Raw genomic sequence first — 22,278 nt, 5'->3', positions numbered from 1 at the left:
GCAAACTAATCGATAAACGCTTATTGCGATTTTTTTTAACAAAAATATGTAGAAGAATACGTATCCGCCTAAACCGAGGGAAATTTAGATTTAAAAAAATAAAATAAAATTGGGATATTATTATAACAAAAAGTAAAAGATATTGTGTTTTTTTTTAACATTTTCTGTCTTTTTTTGTTTATAGCGCAAAAAATAAAAATCGCAGAGATGATCAAATACCACCAAAAGAAATCTCTATTTGTGGGGAAAAGATGATAAAAATATAATTTGGGTACAGTGTTGTATGACCGCGCAATTGTCATTCAAAATGCGTCAGCGCTGAAAGCTGAAAATTGGTCTGGGCACGAAGGGGATTTAAGTGCCCAGTAATTAAGTGGTTAATAAATATCCCCAAAAAATATCTAAAAAATATTTTTTTTCCTCAGTTTAGGCCGATATGTACACTTCTACATATTTTTGGTAAAAAACAAAAAATCTCAATAAGCGTTTATTGATTGGTTTGCCCAAAAGTTATAGCGTCTACAAAATAGGGGATAGATTTATGGCATTTATATTAAAAAAATATATTTTTTACTAGTAATGGCGGCAATCAGCGATTTTTTATCATGACTGTGACATTATGGCGGACACATCTGACACTTTTGATGCTATTTTGGGACCATTGTCATTTATACAACGATCGCTGCTATAAAAATGCACTGATACTGTATAAATGACACTGGCAGGGAAGGGGTTAACCACTAGGGGGGCGATGAAGGGGTTATGTGTGTCCTAGGGAGTGATTCTAACGGTGGGGGAGCTGGGCTACCAGTGACACCACACTGTTCACTGCTCCCATTCACAGGGAGCAGAAGATTACTGTCCTGTCACTAGGCATAACTGGGAGATGCCTTGTTTACATAGGTATCCCCCTGTTCTTCACCTCCGTGACACGATCGTGGAAAACCGGCAGACATCAAGTTTGCGAGTCCCGCAGGCACGGTTACAGAGCTCGCGTCAGGCGCGCGCGCCCGGCGCGAAATTCAAAGCAATGTACATATACATAAGGGCCCTTTCACACGGGGCGGATCAGTAATGATCCGCCTCCGTGTGTCCTTCAGCTCAGCGGGGATTCTCCGTAAAAATCCCTGCTAAACCGTCGGCTGACAGGGCGGTCTCCGCACACTGTGCAGGGACCGCCCTGTCTTTCCTCCGCTCTCCCCTATGGGGGGATCGGATGAACACAGACCGTATGTCCGTGTTCACCCGATCCGATCCGCCAGACGGAAGAAAAATAGGATTTTCTTCCGTCCGCAAAATCGGATCTTTGCGGAGGCGGGTGATTACGGGTGATTGCGGATGGTCATGCGCTGACACCCGCAATCACATAGGGACCAATGTATGTCCCATTTTCATCCGCAAACGGATGGATGAAAATGCGGACATACGGTCCGCACATGTGAAAGGGGCCTAACTGTGATTTTGATCTCGCTGTTCCTTTATATCCTTAACCACTTGCTTACTGGGCACTTAAACCCCCTTCCTCCCAATTTTCAGCTTTCAGCGCTGATGCACTTTGAATGACAATTGCACGTTAATGCAACACTGTACCTAAATTACATTTTTATCAGTTTTTTCCCCACAAATAGAGCTTTCTTTTGGTGGTATTTGGTCACCTCTGCGGTTTTTCTTTTTTGTTAAAAACAATTCAAAAGACAGATTTTTTTTTAATTATATTTTTTTATAAAATTTTGCAAACGGGTAATTTTTCTCCTTCATTGATGTACGCTGATGGGGCTGTACTGTTGGGCTGTACTGATGGGATGCACTGATGAGCACCGATGGGCTGCATTGATGAGCACCGATAAGGCGGCACTGGTGGGCACCAATAAGGCGGCACTGGTGTGCACTGATAGGCGGCACGGGTGGGCACTGATAGGCGGCACTGAGAGGTGGCATTAATAGGTGGCACTAGTGGGCACTGAGAAGTGAGTGAGTGAGCGAATAACTTGTGAGAAAAAATATAAATCGCTAAACCGTATGAAACAAATGTTTGAATCACAAAACACACAAAAATATGTGATATATGATGGTATAAATCATAAGCTATATGGTATATGATGGTATATATAAATCACTAATATACCAAAAAACAAGAGAGGTTGGTAACCACTAGAGGGCACTATAAAACACTCTCAAGCCCCTCAATAACAGTGAAACAGTGATGATATTGATAATGAACATAAAAAAAGAATGTAGATTATATCTTTAGATCAATAAATATTAACCAAAATAAATGAATACAAAATAAATTATATAAATAAAGTAAATATTGTAGCAATAAAGTCCATAAATGTTTAACACATGAAATGCCAAACACCCATGCTCTGTGCTAAGTTCCAAAATCAGTTGAAAACGTGTCCAAAGAAAAGTGATGTATCCTCCACCAAACTATAGATTGGCTCCTTACCAAATCGCCATGATCCCTTATGACAGGGGATCATGAACAGCATATAATAGGTAGTCACTCCCAGTCTTGCTGTTCAGACAGATACAGATTTATCCCATCATATATACCATCATATATCACATAGTTTTGTGTGTTTTGTGATTCAAACATTTTTTGTTTCACACGGTTTAGAGATTTATATTTTTTCTCACTGTTTGTTTTTTGTATCTATTGTTTACATGGTAATCGCAGCTCTCGGATCGAATAGTCTGTGATTTTATTGCAGCTCTTCTTTATTTATTTTTTGTTTGTTTAGTACCTAGCGCAGTTTCTTTCCAATTTTCCATATAGTGAATAACTTGTATAGCGCTGCAAATGCGAAATAAATCCCCTCAAGGCGCTTATTTCCATTCAGTGTCGTCCTGATCCTTCAGAAGAGGTGGGTCTTCATTTTTTTCCAGAAAGCCCGATGGTTTTCTTCCATGCGGATGTTTGTGGGTAGAACGTTCCATAGCCGTGGTCCTTGGACTGCAAATCTTCGTTCTCCCTTCGATTTGTAGCAGGACTTGGGGATGTGGAGGAGGTTTTGGTTGGTCGATCGGAGAATGCGATTGGGGGTGTAGTGTTTTATTTTCGCGCACAAGTATTGAGGAGAAATGGCACTAATAGGTGGCATTGATAGGTGGCACTGATAGCTGGCAGTGATGGGCAATGATGAGTGGCAGTGATGGGCACGGATCGGTTACACTGATTGGCATCACAGGTGGCCATTGATAGGTGGCACTGTGGGCATTGATAGGTGGCACGGTGGGTATTGATAGGTGGCACTGTGGGCATTGATAGTTGGCACTGTGTGCACTGGCAGGTGGCACTGGCAGGCAGTATTTTTGGGCACAGAGGAGGCAGATGTGCCTCCTTCCTCTTAGGGATCGATGTCCCTTGTAAACAAGCCGGTGATCGGCTTTTTTTTCTTCTCACGCTGTCAGTATGAGGAGAAAAAAGAAACGATTACCGATCCTTTGTTTACATCATGTGATCAGCTGTCATTGGCTGACAGCTGATCACGTGATAAGGGGTCGGGACCAGCCCCTTACACGGATCTGTGATCCACCAAATCTCAGTGACTCTGTGATCACAGCGCGCACTGCGTGTGCCCTGCAGGGGGCGCACGTTGCGCGTGCAAAGGGTAGGATGTCTATTGACGTCATCCCGGATTCTCAGGCCTGCGCTGTAGCCGTCATTTGACTATAGTGCGGGCCTCTAGTGGTTAAATAAATATTGATTATATAATAAATGTATCCAATTTACTCTAAGGCCCCGTACACACGACCAAACATGTATGCTGAAACTGGTCCGCGGGCCAGTTTCAGCATACATGTTCGGTCGTGTGTGGGCGCGAGCGGGCCGAATTCCAGCAAACATTTGCCCGCCGGGCCTTTTCCCAGCGGACAAATATTCCTGGACGTGTTTTAAAACCATCCGCTGGAATCCTGCCCGCTCGGACATGTACGGTCGTCAGTACAGACCTACCGTACATGTCCAGGCGCCTGCCGTCCCTCGCATGCGTCGAATGACTTTGACGCATGCGTGGAAGCATTTTAAAGGCGGGCCGCCCACGTCGCTGCGTCATTGTCGCGGCGACACCGCGTCATCGACGCGGCGACACCGCGGACACGCCCCGCGTATTGTTTACGCGCGGACTTCTGTACGATGGTGTGTACAACCATCGTACAGAAGCCCTCTGGCAGACATGTATGGTGAAAACGGTCCGACGGACCGCTTTCACCATACATGTTTGTTCGTGAGTACCCGGCCTTAGGAGACAGAAGTGAGATAATCCATCTGGAAAATCCTCCTCTGGTTCCTTTGATTGGTGTCAGTAATATCCGTTTTGATGGGCGTTGAGATGTTTTATGGATTCTGTTCTATTTGTTTTGTGCATTTGAATACATTTACGAACTTCAGAATATTGGAACTGCGACGAATGGCATGATATATTTATTACTGTGTCTGCGATCGACATTGAATGCAAAGCGACTGCTGTTTGCAGCCTTTCAAAAACAACGCTGCATGCATTACAATGTATTACACGGGGGGGGGGGGGGGGGGGGAGTTTTCCTGCAAATTAGTACAGAGAGGATATCTCACCTAGAATGGATGATTAACCACTTGCCGACCGTATAACTTACATACAGTGCCTTGCAAAAGTATTCACCCCCTTTGCATTTTTTGTGTTTTGTTGCCTCACAACCTGAAATTAACATGGATTGTTTGAGGATTTGCATCATTTAATTTACAGAACACGCCCACAACTTTGAATATGTGTTTTTTTTTTATTGTGCAGCAAACAACAAATAGGACAAAATGACAGAAAAAGTCAATGGGCCAGATTCCGGTACCTGCGCTGCTGCGTAACGTATCTCGTTTACGTTACACCGCCGCAAGTTTTCAGCGCAAGTGCTTGATTCACAAAGCACTTGCCTGTAAACTTGCGGCGGTGTAACGTAAATGCGTTTGGCGCAAGCCCGCCTAATTCAAATGGGGCGTGCACCATTTAAATTAGGCGCGTTCCCGCGCCGAACGTTCTGCGCATGCTCCGTTAGGAAATTTCCCGCCGTGCTTTGTGCGAAATTACGGCGCCCCGACGTGTTTTTTGAGCGGCGACGTGCGTTACGTCCTTTCGTATTCCCGGACGTCTTACGCAAAAAAAAAATATTGAAATTCGACGCGGGAACAACGGCCATACTTTAACATGGCTGGTCTAAATCTAAGCCATGAAATAGCAGCAGTAAGTTTGCGACGGGAAAAGCCGACTAGCGGCGTCGTAAGAGAATGCGACGAACGAGCGTACCTTCGTGGATCGCCGTAAACAGCTAATTTGCATACCCGACGCGGAAAGCGGCGCGAACTCCACCCAGCGGGCGCCGGAGTATTACACCTCCTGTCGGATCGAAGCCTAAAGCCGTCGTAACTTGTTTTGAGGATTCAAAACAACGCTACGACGCGGCAAATTTGAAAATACGCCGGCGTATCAGTAGATACGCCGGCGTATTAAAACTGTGAATCTGGCCCAATGTGCATAACTATTCACCCCCCTAAAGTCAATACTTTGTAGAGCCACCTTTTGCAACTATCACAGCTCCAAGTCACTTTGGATAAGTCTCTATGAGCTTGCCACATCTTACCACTGGGATTTTTGCCCATTCCTCCTTACAAAACTGCTCCAGCTCCTTCAAGTTGGATGGTTTGCTCTTGTGAACAGCAATCTTTAAGTCTGACCACAGATTTTCTATTGGATTGAGGTCTGGACTTTGACTAGGCCATTCCAACACATTTACATGTTTCCCCTTAAACCACTCAAGTGTGCTTTAGCAGTGTGTTTGGGGTCATTGTCCTGCTGGAAGGTGAACCTCCGTCCTAGCCTCAAATCACGCACAGAGTGGTACAGGTTTTACTCAAAAATATCCCTGTATTTAGCACCATCCATCTTTCCCTCAACTCTGACCATTTTCCCAGTCCTGACTGCTGAAAAACATCCCCACAGCATGATGCTGCCACCACCATGTTTCACGGTGGGAATGTTCTTTGGGTGATGTGATGTGTTGGGTTTGCGCCAGACATAGCGTTTTCTTTGATGGCCAGAAAGTAAAATTTTAGTCTCATCAGACCAGATCACCTTCCTCCATACATTTTGGGAGTCTCCCACATGCCTTTTCGCAAACTCAAAACGTGCCATTTTGTTTTTTGCTGGAAGGAATGGTTTTTTTCTGGCCACTCTGCCATAAAGCCCAACTCTATGGAGCGTACGGCTTATTGTCGTCCTATGTACAGATACTCCAGTCTCTGCTGTGGAACTCTGCAGCTCCTCCAGGGTTACCTTAGGTCTCTGTGCTGCCTCTCTGATTAATGCCCTCCTTGCCCGGTCCGTGAGTTTTGGTGTGCGGCCGTCTCTTGGCAGGTTTGCTGTTGTGCCATGTTCTTTCCATTTGGTTATGATAGATTTGATGGAGCTCCTAGGGATCATCAAAGATTTGGATATATTTTTATAACCTAGCCCTGACTTGTACTTCTCAACAACATTGTCCCTTCCTTGTTTGGAGAGTTCCTTGGTCTTCATGGCAGTGTTTGGTTAGTGGTGCCTCTTGCTTAGGTGTTGCAGCCTCTGGAGCCTTTCAGAAAGGTGTGTCTATGTAATGACAGATCATGTGACACTTAGATTGCACACAGGTGGACATCATTTCACTAATTATGTGACTTCTGAAGGTAATTGGTTGCACCAGAGCTTTTTATGGGCTTCATAACAAAGGGGGGTGAATACATACGCACATGCCAATTTTCAGTTTTTTATTTATGAAAAATAGTTTTATGTATATATGTTTCTAATTTTACTTCACCAACTTAAACTATTGTGTTCTGATACATCACATATGAATGAATGAATGAATGAATGAAAAACTTATATAGCGCGGCACATGCGAACTAAATCGCCTCTGGGCGCTTGTTGTTCCTGTCTCTCTTGATACATATATAATTCAGAATATAAAAAAAACATTAAACTAAAGGCTGTAATGTAACAAAATAGGTAAAAAGCCCAGGGGGTGAATACTTTTGCAAGGCATTGTACTTTATATGGCGGCAAGGTGGCAGATCACGTACCTAGTATGTGATCCGACACCTCCGGGTCTGGGACACGCACACACACAACGCCGGCAACCTGCTCCTTCTGTGATTATACATCAATGACCCATGGCACCTGCCGATCATTAGGCAGAGAGCCAGAAGTGCGATCTGACTATATAAACAAGGCAGATTGCCGTTCAGTTAGTTGCGGAGACATGGATCCTGTGTTCTTGCAAAGCAGGGACCTGGATCCATGTCTCTCCCTAGTAAAAGCACCTGCCCCACAGTACACTAAAAGCTTGGCTAGGCACACAGATCAGCGGAAGCCGATGTCCACCGGCCCCCGCAGATCATTAACCGCTTCCCGACCGCCGCATGTAGATATACGTCGGCAGAATGGCACGTACAGGCACATTGGTGTACCTGTACGTCCCTGCCTTTCCGCGGGTCGGGGGTCCGATCGGGCCCCCCCCCCCCCCCCCGCTACATGCGGCGGTCGGATTCCCTCGGGGAGCGATTTGGGACGACGGCGCGGCTATTCGTTTCTAGCCGCTCCGTCACGATCTCTCCCCGGAGCTGAAGAACGGGGAGAGCCGTATGTAAACACGGCTTCCCCGTGCTTCACTGTGGCGGCGCATCGATCGTGTCATCCCTTTTATAGGGAGACTCGATCGATGACGTCAGTCCTACAGCCACACCCCCCTACAGTTGTAAACACACACTAGGTGAACACTAAATGTTACAGCGCCCCCTGTGTTTAACTCCCAAACTGCAACTGTCATTTTCACAATAAACAATGCAATTTAAATGCATTTTTTGCTGTGAAAATGACAATGGTCCCAAAAATGTGTCAAAATTGTCCGAAGTAACTGCCATAATGTCGCAGTCACGAAAAAAATCGATGATCGCCGACATTAGTAGTAAAAAAAAAAAAAATTAATAAAAATGCAATAAAACTATCCCCTATTTTGTAAACGCTATACATTTTGCGCAAACCAATCGATAAACGCTTATTGCGATTTTTTTTTACCAAAAATAGGTAGAAAAATACGTATCGGGCCTAAACTGAGGAAAAACATGTTTTTATATATGTTTTTGGGGGATATTTATTATAGCAAAAAGTAAAAAATATTGAATTTTTTTCAAAATTGTCGCTCTATTTTTGTTTATAGCGCAAAAAATAAAAACCGCAGAGGTGATCAAATACCACCAAAAGAAAGATCTATTTGTGGGGAAAAAAGGACGCCAATTTTGTTTGGGAGCCACGTCGCACGACCGCGCAATTGTCTGTTAAAGCGACGCAGTGCCGAATTGTAAAAACCCCTTGGGTCATGTAGCAGCATATTGGTCCGGTCCTTAAGTGGTTAAGGACACAGGCAGGATGACTGTCTGTCAGTAGGGGAGGCATCGATCCTATGTTCCTGCAAAGCAGGGGCGTGGATCCATGCCTTCCTCTAGTAAAAGCACCTCCCACACTGTACACTTAAACACTGGCTAGGCACGCAGTTAACCCTTTGATCGCCCCTGATGTTAACCCCTTCCCAGCCAGTGTCATTAGTACAGCGACAGTGCATATTTTTAGCACTGATCACTGTATTAGTGTCACTGGTCCCCAAAAAGTGTATGGCTGGCTTAACTGACCATTTTTTACAATTTTATTTATTTTTATATATATTTTTTTAGAGTGCTTTTGTTGGGGGTGGTAATGGTAATGTATTTTTTTTTTTTTTTAAGAATTGAATTTCTTCTTGTTTTTTTTTTTTTTTTTTTAACAATTCTTTTTGGGGGGAGGAGGTTGGCAGTGGATCAGTAGAGAAGTGGACGGTGACAGCAATACAATTTATATATTTCTTTATTTTTTACAATGCTTTCTTTTGGTTATTTTTACAATAAAATGGTTAAATATTTATTTATTACAATTCTCTCTCTTTTTTTTATCAGCCCTGTTGGAGGGGCTTTGGTGAGATATCAGGGGTCTAAACCGACCCCTGACATCTCCCCTTTTGAGACAGAGAAAAGGACTGAGGACACAGATTCCCCAGTCCCTTTCTCTGCACCCTCAGCTGACAGAGGCTCCTGTTTATTCATAAACTGAAGCATCGTAAACAGTTATGAATGGATAGAGTAACATTACATATTTACCGGCTCCTTCCTCCGCTCTCTATCCTGACAGATCCGGGACAAGGGGGGACCAGAGGAGTATGCAGGGGGGGAGAGGATCACAGAGGGGGACCAGAGGAGGACACGGGGAGCAGGAGGAGGACCCGGCGAGACGGAGGAGGACCAGGGGAGCCGGAGGAGGAAGACACCGGGAGCCAGAGGAAGACACCCGGGAGCCGGAGGAGGGCAAGGGGCCCAGAGATTAACCACTTCAGCACCGGAAGAATTGGCTGCCCAATGACCAGGCCATTTTTGCGATTCGCACTTGCTTCACTTTAACTGACAATTGCGCGGTCTTGCAACGCTGTACCCAAGCAAGTTTGAAGGCCTTTTTTCCCCCACAAATAGAGCTTTCTTTTGGTGGTATTTGATCACTTCTGCGTTTTTTATTTTTTGCGCTATTAACAAAAGAAGAGCGACAATTTAAAAAAAAAAAACACAATATTTTGTACTTTTTGCAATAATAAATATCCTATTTTTTTTAATTTTTACCTCAGTTTTGGCCGATACATATTCTTCTACATATTTTTGGTAAAAAAAAATTGCAATAAGCGTATATTGATTGGTTTGTGCAAAAGTTATAGGGCCAGATTCACGAACAAATGCGGCGGCGTAACGTAACCCGTTTACGTTACACCGCCGCAAGTTTTTTGCGTAAGTGCCTGATTCACAAAGCACTTACCTGTAAACTTGCGGCTGTGTAACGTAAAGCCGTCCGGCGCAAGCCCGCCCAATTCAAATGGCGCGTGTACCATTTAAATTAGGCGCGCTCCCGCACCGGACGTTCTGCGCATGCTCCATTCACAATTTTCCCGACGTGGTTTGCGCAAAATTACGACGGCCCGACGTGTTTGTGAATCGCGACGTGCGTAACGTACTTACGCCGAAAAAAAAACGTAACTTTGCGACGGGAAAAAAAGACTTGCGACGACGTAACAAACGCGTGTATCTTCGTGGATCGCCGTAAAACCTAATTTGCATACCCGACGCTGGAAAACGACGCAAACTCCACCCAGCGGCGGCCGAGGTACTGCATCCTAAGATCCGACGGTGTAAGTCAATTACACCTGTCGGATCTTAGGGCTAGCTATGCGTAACTGATTCTATGAATCAGTCGCATAGATACTCTCAGAGATACGACGGCGTATCAGGAGATACGCCGTCGTATCTCCTCTGTGAATCTGGCCCAGAGTGTCTACAAAATAGGGGATAGTTTTATGGCTTTTTTATTATTATAATTTTTTTTACTAGTAATGGCGGCGATTTGCGATTTTTATCGTGACTGTGACATTATGGTGGACACATCGGATACTTTTGACACATTTTTGAGACCATTGTCATTTATACAGCGATCAGTGCTATACAAATGCACTGCTTACTGTAAAAATGTTAGGCAGGAAAGGGGTTAACACTAGGGGGCGATCAAGTGGTTAAAGCGAAGGTCAACAAAAAAAGTGAACCTCCGCTTTTCGGAACCCTCCCTCTGGTGTCACATTTAGCACCTTTCAGGGGGGAGGGGGTGCAGATACCTGTGTATTACAGGTATTTGCACCCACTTCCGTGAATAGACTCCTGTGGGAGTCACGCCCCTTCACGTCACCCCCCCTGCTGTCTTCTGGGAAACACACTGAGACAGCGGGGACCAGTGAGGGCACGGCTCGTGCGGTAGGGAACCGGGCAGTGAAGCCGCAACGCTTCACTTCCTGATTCCCTCACAGAGGATGGCGGCGGGGGCAGCTGAGAGACGAGCAATTGCTCGGCCTCGGCTGCCGACATTGAGGCTGCAAATGAGAACAGGGAGACTGCAGATGGGCACAGGGAGACTGCAGATGGGCACAGTGAGGCTGCAGATGGGCACAGTGAGGCTTCAGATGAGAACAGGGAGACTGCAGATGGGCACAGGGAGACTGCATATGGGCACAGGGAGGCTGCAGATGGGTACAGTGAGGCTGTAGATGGGCACAGTGAGGCTGCAAATGAGAACAGGGAGACTGCAGATGGGCACAAGGAGGGCGCTGTCTTCTGTGAAACACACTGAGACAGCGGGGACCAGTGAGGGCGCGGTAGGGAACCGGGCAGTGAAGCTGCAACGCTTCACTTCCTGATTCCCTCACAGAGGATGGCGGTGGGGGCAGCTCTGAGACGAGCCATTGCTCGGCCTCGGCTGCCGACAGGCACAGTGAGGCTGCAGATGGGCACAGTGAGGCTGCAAATGAGAACAGGGAGACTGCAGATGGGCACAGGGAGGGCGCTGTCTTCTGGGACACACACTGAGACAGCGGGGACCAGTGAGGGTGGGCCGCGCGCGGTAGGGAACCGGGCAGTGAAGCTGCAACGCTTCACTTCCTGATTTCCTCACAGAGGATGACGGCGGGGGCAGCTGAGAGACGAGCGATTGCTCAGCCTCGGCTGCCGACAGTGAGGCTGCAGATGGGCACAGGGAGACTGCAGATGGGCACAGTGAGGCTGCACGTGGGCGCGCTGGACAGGTAAGTGTCCATTTATCAGCAGCTGCAGTATTTTTTGCTGCTGGCTTTTGAAAAAAAAATTTGGGTGGACCTCCCCTTTAAACGTATTAATCAGGGTTTGACAAATTTGCTTGGAATCTAGGAGCCAGCTAAAAAAGTTAGGAGCCAGAAAACGTGCCCCGTCCCGACGAGTTTGCGCGCAGAAGCGAACACATACGTGAGGAGCGCCCGCATATGTAAACGGTGTTCAAACCACACATGTGAGGTATCGCCGCGATTGGTAGAGCGAGAGCAATAATTCTAGCCCTAGACCTCCTCTGTAACTCAAAACATGCAACCTGTAGATTTTTTTAAACGTCGCCTATGAAGATTTTAAAGGGTAAAAGTTCCACGAGCGGACGCAATTTTGAAGCGTGACATGTTGGGTATGAATTTACTCGGCGTAACATTATCTTTCATAATATTAAAAAAAATTGGGATAACTTTACTGTGGTCTTATTTTTTAATAAAAAAAAGTGTAATTTTTTCCCAAAAAAGTGCGCTTGTAAGACCGCTGCGCAAATACGGCGTGACAGAAAGTATTGCAACGATTGCCATTTTATTCTCTAGGGTGTTAGGATAAAAAATATATATAATGTTTGGGGGTTCTAATTAAAGGGAAGGAGATGGCAGTGAAAACAGTGACAAATGACATTTAGGCCCGTACACACGACCAAACATGTATGCTGAAACTGGTCCGCGGACCAGTTTCAGCATACATGTTCGGTCGTGTGTAGGCGCGAGCGGGCAGAATTCCAGCAAACATTTGCCCGCCGGGCCTTTTCCCAGCGGGCAAATATTCCTGGACTTGTTTTAAAACCGTCCGCTGGACTCCTGCCCGCTCGGACATGTATGGTCGTCAGTACAGACCTACCGTACATGTCCGAGCGCCCGCCGTCCCTCGCATGCGTCGAATGACTTCGCCCCGCGTATTGTTTACGCGCGGACTTCTGTACGATGGTTAGTACAGCCATCGTACAGAAGTCCCCGGGCAGACATGTACGGTGAAAACGGTCCGACGGACCGGTTTCATCGTACATGTTTGCCCGTGTGTACCCGGCCTCAGGCATAGTACACACGAGAGGATTTATCCGCGGATACGGTCCACTGGACTGTATCCGCGGATAAATCCTCTTGAGGATTTCCGCGGATTTTGATCCGATGGAGTGTACTCACCATAGGATCGAAATCCGCGCCGAAATCCCATCGCGATGACGTGTCGCGCCGTCGCCGCGATGATGACGCGCGACGTGCGCAACGCTGTCATATAAGGAATTCCACGCATGCGTCGAATCATTACGACGCATGCGGGGGATCCATTCGGACGGATTGATCCGGTGAGTCTGTACAGACCAGCGGATCAATCCGTTGGGATGGATTCAAGCGGATAGATTTTAAAGCATGTCTTCAAATTTTTATCCGCTTGAAATCCATCCCAGGGGATAAAAATCCGCGGAAACAGATCTGCTGGATTGTACACACCAGGGGATCTATCCGCTGGAGCCGGTCCGCGGATCAATTCCAGCGGATGGATCCTCTCGTGTGTACGGGGCCTCAGAATTGCTGTTTAACTTGTAATGCTTAACTTGTAATTACAACGGCCACCACCAGATGGCGCCAGCTCACCTTCCAAGCCAAGTCGCCAGGACACTATTTCTAGTCGCCATGGCGACCGGGATTTGTCGATCCCTGTATTACCTTATGTGTGTTCTAACTGTAGCGGGGATGGGACTGACTAGGGGAAGAGACTGATCGGTTTGCATACATAGTATGAACACACGATCAGTCTCCTCGCCCCTGAGAGAACCGGGATATGTGTGTTTACACTCTCACACATCCCCGTTCTCGCTCTGTAATAAACAATTGCGGGTGTCCTCAGTCCAGGGACTGTTTCTGGAAACCGGGGATGTCAGGTCACCCTACCCTAAACAAGATCCTTTTGCAGACCAGGACTTAAGTGCAGTCCAGAATACACTAGCGCAGCAGGAATGAGTCCCCCATCAACACTGACTGTGTTTGATGGGGGGGATCATAAGCCATTTTCTTTCCTGTGACCTATGGCCATCTTAAAGGGGTTTTCCACCTTTTTTTTAAGTTTATTAAAAGTCAGCAGCTACAAAAAGTGTAGCTGCTGGCTTTTAATAAACAGACACTTACCTGCTCCATGGCTCCGCTCCTCGTCCCCCCTCGCCGGCCGGCGTCTTCATTCTCAGTGTGGGCACCCGGCAGTGACAGCTTTCGGGTTCACTGCCGGGCACCCACTGCGCATGCGCGAGCGGCACTGCGCATGCGCGAGCGGCGCGGCGCCGTCCGATTGGACAGGCGCTCGCCTACAGGGAGGGGCTGTGAAAAGGCGATTAAAGGAGTTCTCTGACCTAAAACTTTTAACCCCCGCTGTGCCCGGGCTGTAAAACTATACAAAATAAACTTTCACTTACCTGCCTACGATCCCCCGTTGTTCCGATATCGCCGTCCCGTTCTCCGGTCCCGGTCTCTTCCACTTCCTGCGGGTCGGTGACTCACAGTGCGCTCAGCCTATCAGCGGCCGCAGCAATGTCCCGTCACGGCCGCTGATAGGCTGAGCGCACTGTGAGTCACCGACCCGCAGGAAGTGGAAGAGACCGGGACCGGAGAACGGGACGGCGATATCGGAACAACGGGGGATCGTAGGCAGGTAAGTGAAAGTTTATTTTGTATAGTTTTACAGCCCGGGCACAGCGGGGGTTAAAAGTTTTAGGTCAGAGAACTCCTTTAAGCTAATCGCCTTTCCAGCCCCTCGGCAGAAGGAGGAAGTGGGACAGGAAGTCCCCTTCTCCTGAAGCCCCCACTTCCCCCCCAAAAAAATGACATGCCAAATGTGGCATGTAAGGGGGCGAGGAGTGGGTTAAGCGGAAGTTCCATTTTTAGGTGGAACTCCGCTTTAAGAATGGACCTTAATTCCGCTTTTTATTATAAAAATTATGCAGGGGGGCTTCCTTAAGCATCCTCTTCCTCTTTCAGTGCATTATCTACTTTGAAATCACAGTCACACTTTAAATGCAGATTTGAGACACACTGACACAAAACCATTCATGTATACATATTGTTCAATCTGTGTGAAAATGACTCGGGTATTTACACTTTCAGATCATTTAACCTGTTTGTCTCCAGCTGAGCTCTGTACAATGTTGTGTTATACAAACACGTAGCGAGGAGAAACATTAGATGTCTCGGGAGACTCCCACTGGAAAGGCACTCGGAGAGAGCTGGCAAGATGGCAAAAAAAAGATCGGACTCTATATTTGGATATTCTCTTACCTGGATTGCTCAAGGTTATGTATAATCCTACAGAAATGTAACAAATAGAGGTCTACCCCTGGCTGGCTCGCCATGCTGGGACTGGAAGTTCCTCGGGTGTAATGTAGATATTTTTATATCAATTTGGTTAAAAACGCAATCTAGCATCGCCTGTTTTACAGTATTTGTATCAGTGAAATTGATAAATAAGAATTAATAAAAATTAAATACATACAGGTGCAACTCATAAAATTTGTTTATTTCAGCAATTCAATTCAAAATGTAAAACTCCTATATTACCGTATATACTCGAGTATAAGCCGAGGCACCTAATTTTACCACAAAAAAATGGGAAAGCTTATTGACTCGAGTATAAGCCTAGGGTGGGAAATGCAGCAGCTACTGTAAGTGGAAAAGAGGGTCAACAATGCCCATTTGCAGCCTCACTGTGCCCATCTGCAGTCTCCCTGTGCCCATCTGCAGTCTCTCTGTTCTCATTTGCAGCTTCACTGTGCCCATCTGCAGCCTCACTGTGCCCATCTGCAGTCTCACTGTGCCCGTCTGCAGTCTCCCTGTTCTCATTTGCAGCCTCACTGTGGCCTTCTGCACATCCATGAGAACGTCTTTCTTGGTGTGTGTGATGGGGGATTATCGCGCGTTAAAGGACGCGCTCGCGCGTGTGCAGTACACCGGGTTGGAGAAGTTGGAACTTTTGGCAGAACACCTGCAACAAGGTATGGTACATGAGTACAGCATGCAACAAGACACATGAGGCTGCAGATGGGTACTGCTGAGAAAGGTGGGCACAGTGAGGCTGAAAATAGGCACAGTGAGGCTGCAGATGGGCACAGTGAGGCTGCAAATGAGAACAGGGAGACTGCAGATGGGCACAGGGAGACTGCAGATGGGCACAGGGAGGCTGCAGATGGGCACAGTGAGGCTGCAGATGAGAACAGGGAGACTGCAGATGGGCACAGGGAGGCTGCAGATGGGCACAGGGAGGCTGCAGATGGGCACAGTGAGGCTGCAGATGAGAACAGGGAGACTGCAGATGGGCACAGGGAGACTGCAGATGGGCACAGTGAGGCTGCAAATGGGTACACAAGTCCGTCACACAAAAGTACAAACACGCATGCTCGGAATCAATGCTCAGCAAACATGAAATTAGCAGAAGGGGGCCAAAGGGTGTCGCTCAAGAGCTGAAATTTCTCGTAGTACGTCACTACATTCGTGTTTGTTGCATGACAATTGTGTAACATTAGTATGCAAGACAAGATCCTGGCACACGCCCTTTTGAGAAAAATCAGACGCTCGATTGGCCAACAATCGTACCGTGTGTACGAGGCTTAAGAGGAAATTACCCTCTCTTTTGGGATATTTCTGCTAGCTTTCTGTTGCGTCTCTGGGACAGAAAACGAAAGACATTTCGTATATGGTACAAAGATATAAAAAATTATAATTTGCCTGGTTCAAGGTCCCCAAGGAACTTTAGAGTGTAACTCAATGTACAAACCCCTGGAGTTGCCTGCTATCCTATCTACTTGTTAGGTGTACTTGATAGGCGCACAAAGAAAATTGCTTGGCAGTGTAGCTGCTGTATATTGAATAAATAAAGGTGACATCCATATAAAAGACGTGTGACCCAGACACGGTAATCTTCAATTTCTGCACAGCCCGACCTGTGGAGGAAATCTTCACTTACTGTGTCATCCTAACCAAGTCACTGCGAAATTGGAAATCCAACAGCTGAGACGGACTCAAAGTCATGCAGCTGATCTGTGACCCCGGCTGATGAATGGTATATATGGACTTATACTCATGAGGTTGTATTCATGTTGTGTGCATTCATGTGCATGCTAAGCTAGCAGGGGATGGGGCGTGTCCAAGATGGCGAAGTGAGCAGAAGCTAATCCTCTGTGCTCCGCCGGCATCCGCTCTTACATCCGAGCCATCGACACCGGATTACTCTCCTGCGGCCTGTCGGGGATACCCCACGTTGCTGTGAACCTGGGGAGCCGGTCGGGGGATCCCTCCGTTTTGGATTAGCTGTGTGGGGATCCACACCATCTCTTTCCGGGCCGGGCCCGGCCTTCCCCCGGGACGCGCGGCTTCGGCCTGTCCTGGACGTCCATCCTGCTCCGGTGAGGGGACCCTGAGAGGCTATATCACCACCCCGACACCTAGGGACCAAGCTGGGGCACTTACCTCCCGATCCGGCCCTTCCTCGCGGGATCCACGCTAGGCCGCACCGAAGCCGCGGCCTCGATTTCCACCTCGCGGACCCGCGGTAGCCACGATCCCGCCCAGCTTATTGCACGCCCGCCACCGCAGACCCGGCACCCGAGGACCACCGCTGCCGCACTCGGCTCCAGCTCCGGCCCGTCCTCGCGGGACCCGCACTAGGCCGCAACGAAGCCGCGGCCTCGATTTCCACTCGCGGACCCGCGGCAGCCACGATCCCGCCCAGCGAGCGGGCGGGGAACTCCGGACATCATCGGCTGCTGATCCGCTCCAGGGGACTGCCGCGGAGGCGCTTCCTGCCCGCTCCTGCTCCACCGCAAGGGCCTTGGACTAGGCCTGAACGAGGCCGCGGCCTGGATTTCGCCTTGTGGCCCCCCTGGTGGCCACGATCCCGCCCTCCACACAGGCGGATCCGGCGGGCGGTCTGCTTGCTGGGGAGCCCCCCAGAGGGTCTAGCAGCTGCGTCTACCTCCCCCTTGATCCGGTTCCCCCCCCCTTGCTGAGAGCTGAGGCCTTGCGGTCCCCGAGCCTGGGGGTACCACCACCGTGTGTGTGGCCTGCTGGACTTTATCTTTCTCCCTTCGCGGCTGACTGCTGCCTGGGTGTCCTTGAGATAGGGAGCCGGGGGGCGCCCGGGGGCTTTTAATTGTGGTCGCAGAGACACTTGAATGAGGCGAGGCCGGTCAGGATCAAAGGGTGGTAAGGGGAAGACATACAAATTCCCTCCTCTCCCGGAGTCCCCCCAGCTGACGCCGGACCCCCTGGCTACCCCTCGGGCCACTCGCGGCCAGCACAGGGCATCACAAACGGGCCCAATGGAGGCTGAAGGAGAGAGGCCCCCGTGGCTGGCGGAAGTTATGGCGGCTATAGCCATGTGCCAATCCACACTCACGGCTAAAATAGAGGCAGTACAAATGGACGTTGGCCTTATCAGACAGGACATGGACAAACTCAGGTCCAGGGTGACAGAGACTGAACAGAGAGTCAGCAACACAGAGGATATAGTTGCGGAACACAGCGCAGCACTGCGCTCGCTTCAAACTAAGGTCAAAGCCCTGGAGTACAGAGCTGAGGATGCAGAAAACAGAAATAGGCGCAACAACCTGCGCATAGTCGGCCTGGCGGAGGGCGCAGAGGGCAACAACCCGACGTGCTTTGTAGAGGACATGCTACGCAACCTTTTGCCTGATGCACGCCTGTCCCCTCACTATGCGGTGGAGCGGGCTCACAGGATTCCACCCAGGCCTGGCCCTCCGGGAGCTCCTCCTCGCACGTTTATCCTCAAACTCCTCAACTTTCGGGACAGAGATGAGGTCCTCCGTGCATCTAGGGCGGTGGGGGATTTGCGGTTCCAAAACAACAAATTGATGATCTTCCCTGACTACTCTATAGAAACGCAGAAATTGAGGAAATCGTTTGATCATGTGAAGGCGGGGCTGCGGGCTCGCAACATCCGCTACAGCGTCCTCTTCCCGGCCCGCCTGAGAGTCCAGGATGGTGAGACAACCCGCTTCTTCACTTCCCCGAGAGACGCCTCTGCCTGGCTGGACTCCCTGCCTCGTGACCAGCATCCAAGAGCGTGAGCCGTGAGTACCCGCTGAAGACCCTTTTTGTGCTTTGGGCCCCGTCCATAGCCTCGCCCCGGCGAGCGCTGCACTACTCCTCAGGTTTGGTGCACACCCACAGCGTCTGTTGCAACTGTTGTGCCCGTTGATGCTGTGGTTGCCTTTACGGGGTGCCCAGGGACTCCCCATGGGTGGGACACTAAGATGGTGCCCCTGGTTAGAAGAACCAGGAGACTTCTGCAGCTGAGACTTCCTGTCACCCAAGGATTTGACAGACAGGCCTGCACTCCTTACGAGTAGATGGTTTACTTATTCCCCTTTCTTACTGGAGGGACCTTTTGTTTACATATGCCTTTTTGAATTTTATTTTAAATTTTTGTTCCCGACAGTCTGAGACATTTCCCGGCGGATGCTACAGCTAAAGAGGACATAGCGCAACTCACTCCTTGACCCCGCTGAACTTGCGGGGGGTTGGGAGCGGATCTTGCACAGGACCCCCCTTTTGCAGCCGGCGAGCTGTTTTTTTGGTTTTGGGATGGAAACCTGCCTCAGTTTTAAGGGGTTGGGTGGGGTGGGGGGAGGGGAGGGTTCCCATGTTTGGGATGGTTTATGGTTTGTGTTTTATTTTTGTTTTCTTCACAAAAATGTCTTGCAAGTAGGTTCTGAATATGCATTACCAAAGTCAGCGTCAGGTGTATGTTGTGGGTACCCCTTCCGAGTCAAGAGAGCGGTCTCAGGGGGGGGGCGCCCTTTTCATCCTGAGATAATTCCCCCCAGCTGCTGGTATGTCAGCCCTTAATATACTGTCATGGAACACTAGGGGTCTAAATTCTCCAACGAAACGGTCGCTGGTATTTCAATTCATTAGGGCTCATAGCCCACATATCTGTATCCTCCAGGAGACCCACCTGGTGGGTAGTAGAACGCTGGCCCTAAAAAAACCCTGGATAGGGCATCACTACCACTCCACTTACTCCAACTTTGCCAGGGGAGTTAGCATCCTGGTGCACAAGTCCCTCCCCTTTCGGCTGCTCAACTTGACACTTGACTCGGATGGCAGATACGTCGTAATTCATGCACAGATTAGGTCCATGAGGTTGGTCATAGCAGGGGTGTATCTGCCCCCTCCTGCATCAATCTCACTTCTACACCGAATCACCTCGAGTATAGCTGAATTTGCTAGCGAAAACTTGGTCATAATGGGAGACTTTAATATGGTCCCGGATCAGAGCGTTGACAGGATGTCCCAGAGTGGATCATTCCACTCTGGTCTGGTGGAGTGGGCAGAAATGTATGGCTTGACGGATGTGTGGCGTTGGAGGAATCCTCACTCCAGGGCTTACACCTGTCACTCTGCATCGCATAAGTCCTTCTCTAGAATAGACCTGGCGTACCTGGGGGGCCTGGCATTGCCTAAGGTTCAGGACATTAGGATTCTCCCTAGGGGCATCTCGGATCATGCGCCGCTTCTCCTGACGCTGGAGCTCTCTTCGGCCCCGGGCACAGTACTGTGGAGGCTGTCCAGGTTCTGGGTGTCGGACGAGGCGGTGGATGGTCACTTTAGGGAGGCGCTGCGGGAATACTGGGCGGTCAACCCCGGTTCGGCCGGGCCGCTGTCGGTCTGGGACGCCTTTAAAGCCTACACGCGGGGTCGGTATCAATCCATAATAGCTAGGGTCCGGAGGGAGAGGAGGGCTGACTTGGTGGGAGCAGAGGGGAGGGCAGCCCTGCAGGAAGCACAATATGTCCGTTCCAGGGATCCTTGTGACTACGACGCTCTTCAGTCCCTGACGGGGGAGGTGGTGCGTATTCGCACTGCTCTCACCCAGAAACGTTTACTCGCCCAATCGCAGCGTATATTCGAACAGGGGGAGAGATCCGGGAAGTTACTGGCCTGGCTGTCACGGGAACAATCTGGGGGGATGTGTGTGCCCTGCATACGTGGACCGGGGGGGGACCTAACGTACGCCCCTGACGAAATAAACGACTGCTTCGTTTCCTTCTATAAAAGCCTCTACAGCTCCAGGGCTGCGTACTCTAGTGATGACCTGGCCTCCTATCTAGATCCCATTGACATCCCAGTTCTGACTACTAAATACCGAGAACTGCTAGACGCCCCCATAGCCGCTGACGAACTCTTGAAAGCTCTTAAGACCCTCCAATCGGGTAAGTCGCCGGGCCCCGATGGTATACCGGTTGAATTTTACAAACAATACTCTGAGGACTTGATGGACAAACTGCTCGGTATGTTAACAGAGGCGCAGAGGGCGCGGGAGCTCCCGCATTCCCTGAGTGAGGCTGTGGTGGTGGTGATCCCTAAGCCGGGTAAGGACCCGACCGTGTGCTCCTCATACCGCCCCATCTCACTGATAAACGTTGATGCAAAACTCCTGGCCAAAGTCTTGGCCAGGAGGTTAAACACAGTCATAACTGCGTTGGTACATCCAGACCAAACGGGGTTCATGCCAGGGAGGGGAACGGATATTAACATTAGAAGGCTGTATACGCATATGGACAGGGCGCTGCCGGAGACGGCAGGGGTAGTGGCGTCTTTAGACGCCGAAAAAGCCTTCGACTCGGTGGAGTGGGGGTTCCTGTGGGGGGTTCTTGCGCGGTTTGGCTTCGGGCCAAATTTTCTGACATGGCTGGGGATGCTTTACGCTGATCCCAGGGCCAGAGTCCGCACGAATGGCCTCCTCTCAGACACTTTCCCCTTGGGCCGGGGCACTCGCCAGGGATGTCCGCTATCGCCGGGACTTTTTGCCCTGGCGGTTGAGCCCCTTGCCATAGCCCTGAGGGCTGAGGCCGGGGTCAGGGGCATAGCGGTGGGGGACATAGAGGAGAAGGTGTCCCTCTACGCGGACGACACTCTACTCTACATGGCGGATGCATCCCAGTCGCTACGGAGAGCACTCGACCTATTTGAAGAATTCGGCCGGTTCTCAGGAATCCGCATAAATTGGGGCAAGTCCGTTCTCTTCCCACTGCACCCCTCGCTTCCCAGAGTAGATACTGGAACCCCCCTCCAGTGGGTAAGTGAATTTACATATCTAGGCATTCGGATTAGTAACACCTCACAGGAATACATAGAGGGGAATGTACGGCCCCTCCTCTCTCATCTCACTGACAAATGCACGACCTGGCGCACCCTCCCACTAACTCCAGTTGGCAGGGTGAACCTGCTTAAAATGGTGTTCCTCCCTAAGTTCCTATATTTCTTCCGCAACACCCCTTCCCACATCCCCAGAACTTTCTTCAGGCGACTGGAGGGGGTGCTGACGTCTTTCATTTGGGCCGGAAGGCCACCCAGAGTTGCAAGACAGATACTGTATCTCCCCCTATCGGGGGGGGGATTGGCCCTCCCAAATTTTTTGCTGTATTACTGGGCGGCTGTCCTAGTTACAGTGCGCTGGTGGTTCTCCCAGCCCAGACAGAACCCGGCGGTGAGGCTGGAAGCTGCTATACTGGGATCATATGCAGC

This window comes from Rana temporaria, chromosome 5 (assembly GCF_905171775.1).
Source record: "Rana temporaria chromosome 5, aRanTem1.1, whole genome shotgun sequence".
Classification (NCBI taxonomy): domain Eukaryota; kingdom Metazoa; phylum Chordata; class Amphibia; order Anura; family Ranidae; genus Rana; species Rana temporaria.
This window is presented reverse-complemented; position numbering follows the sequence as displayed.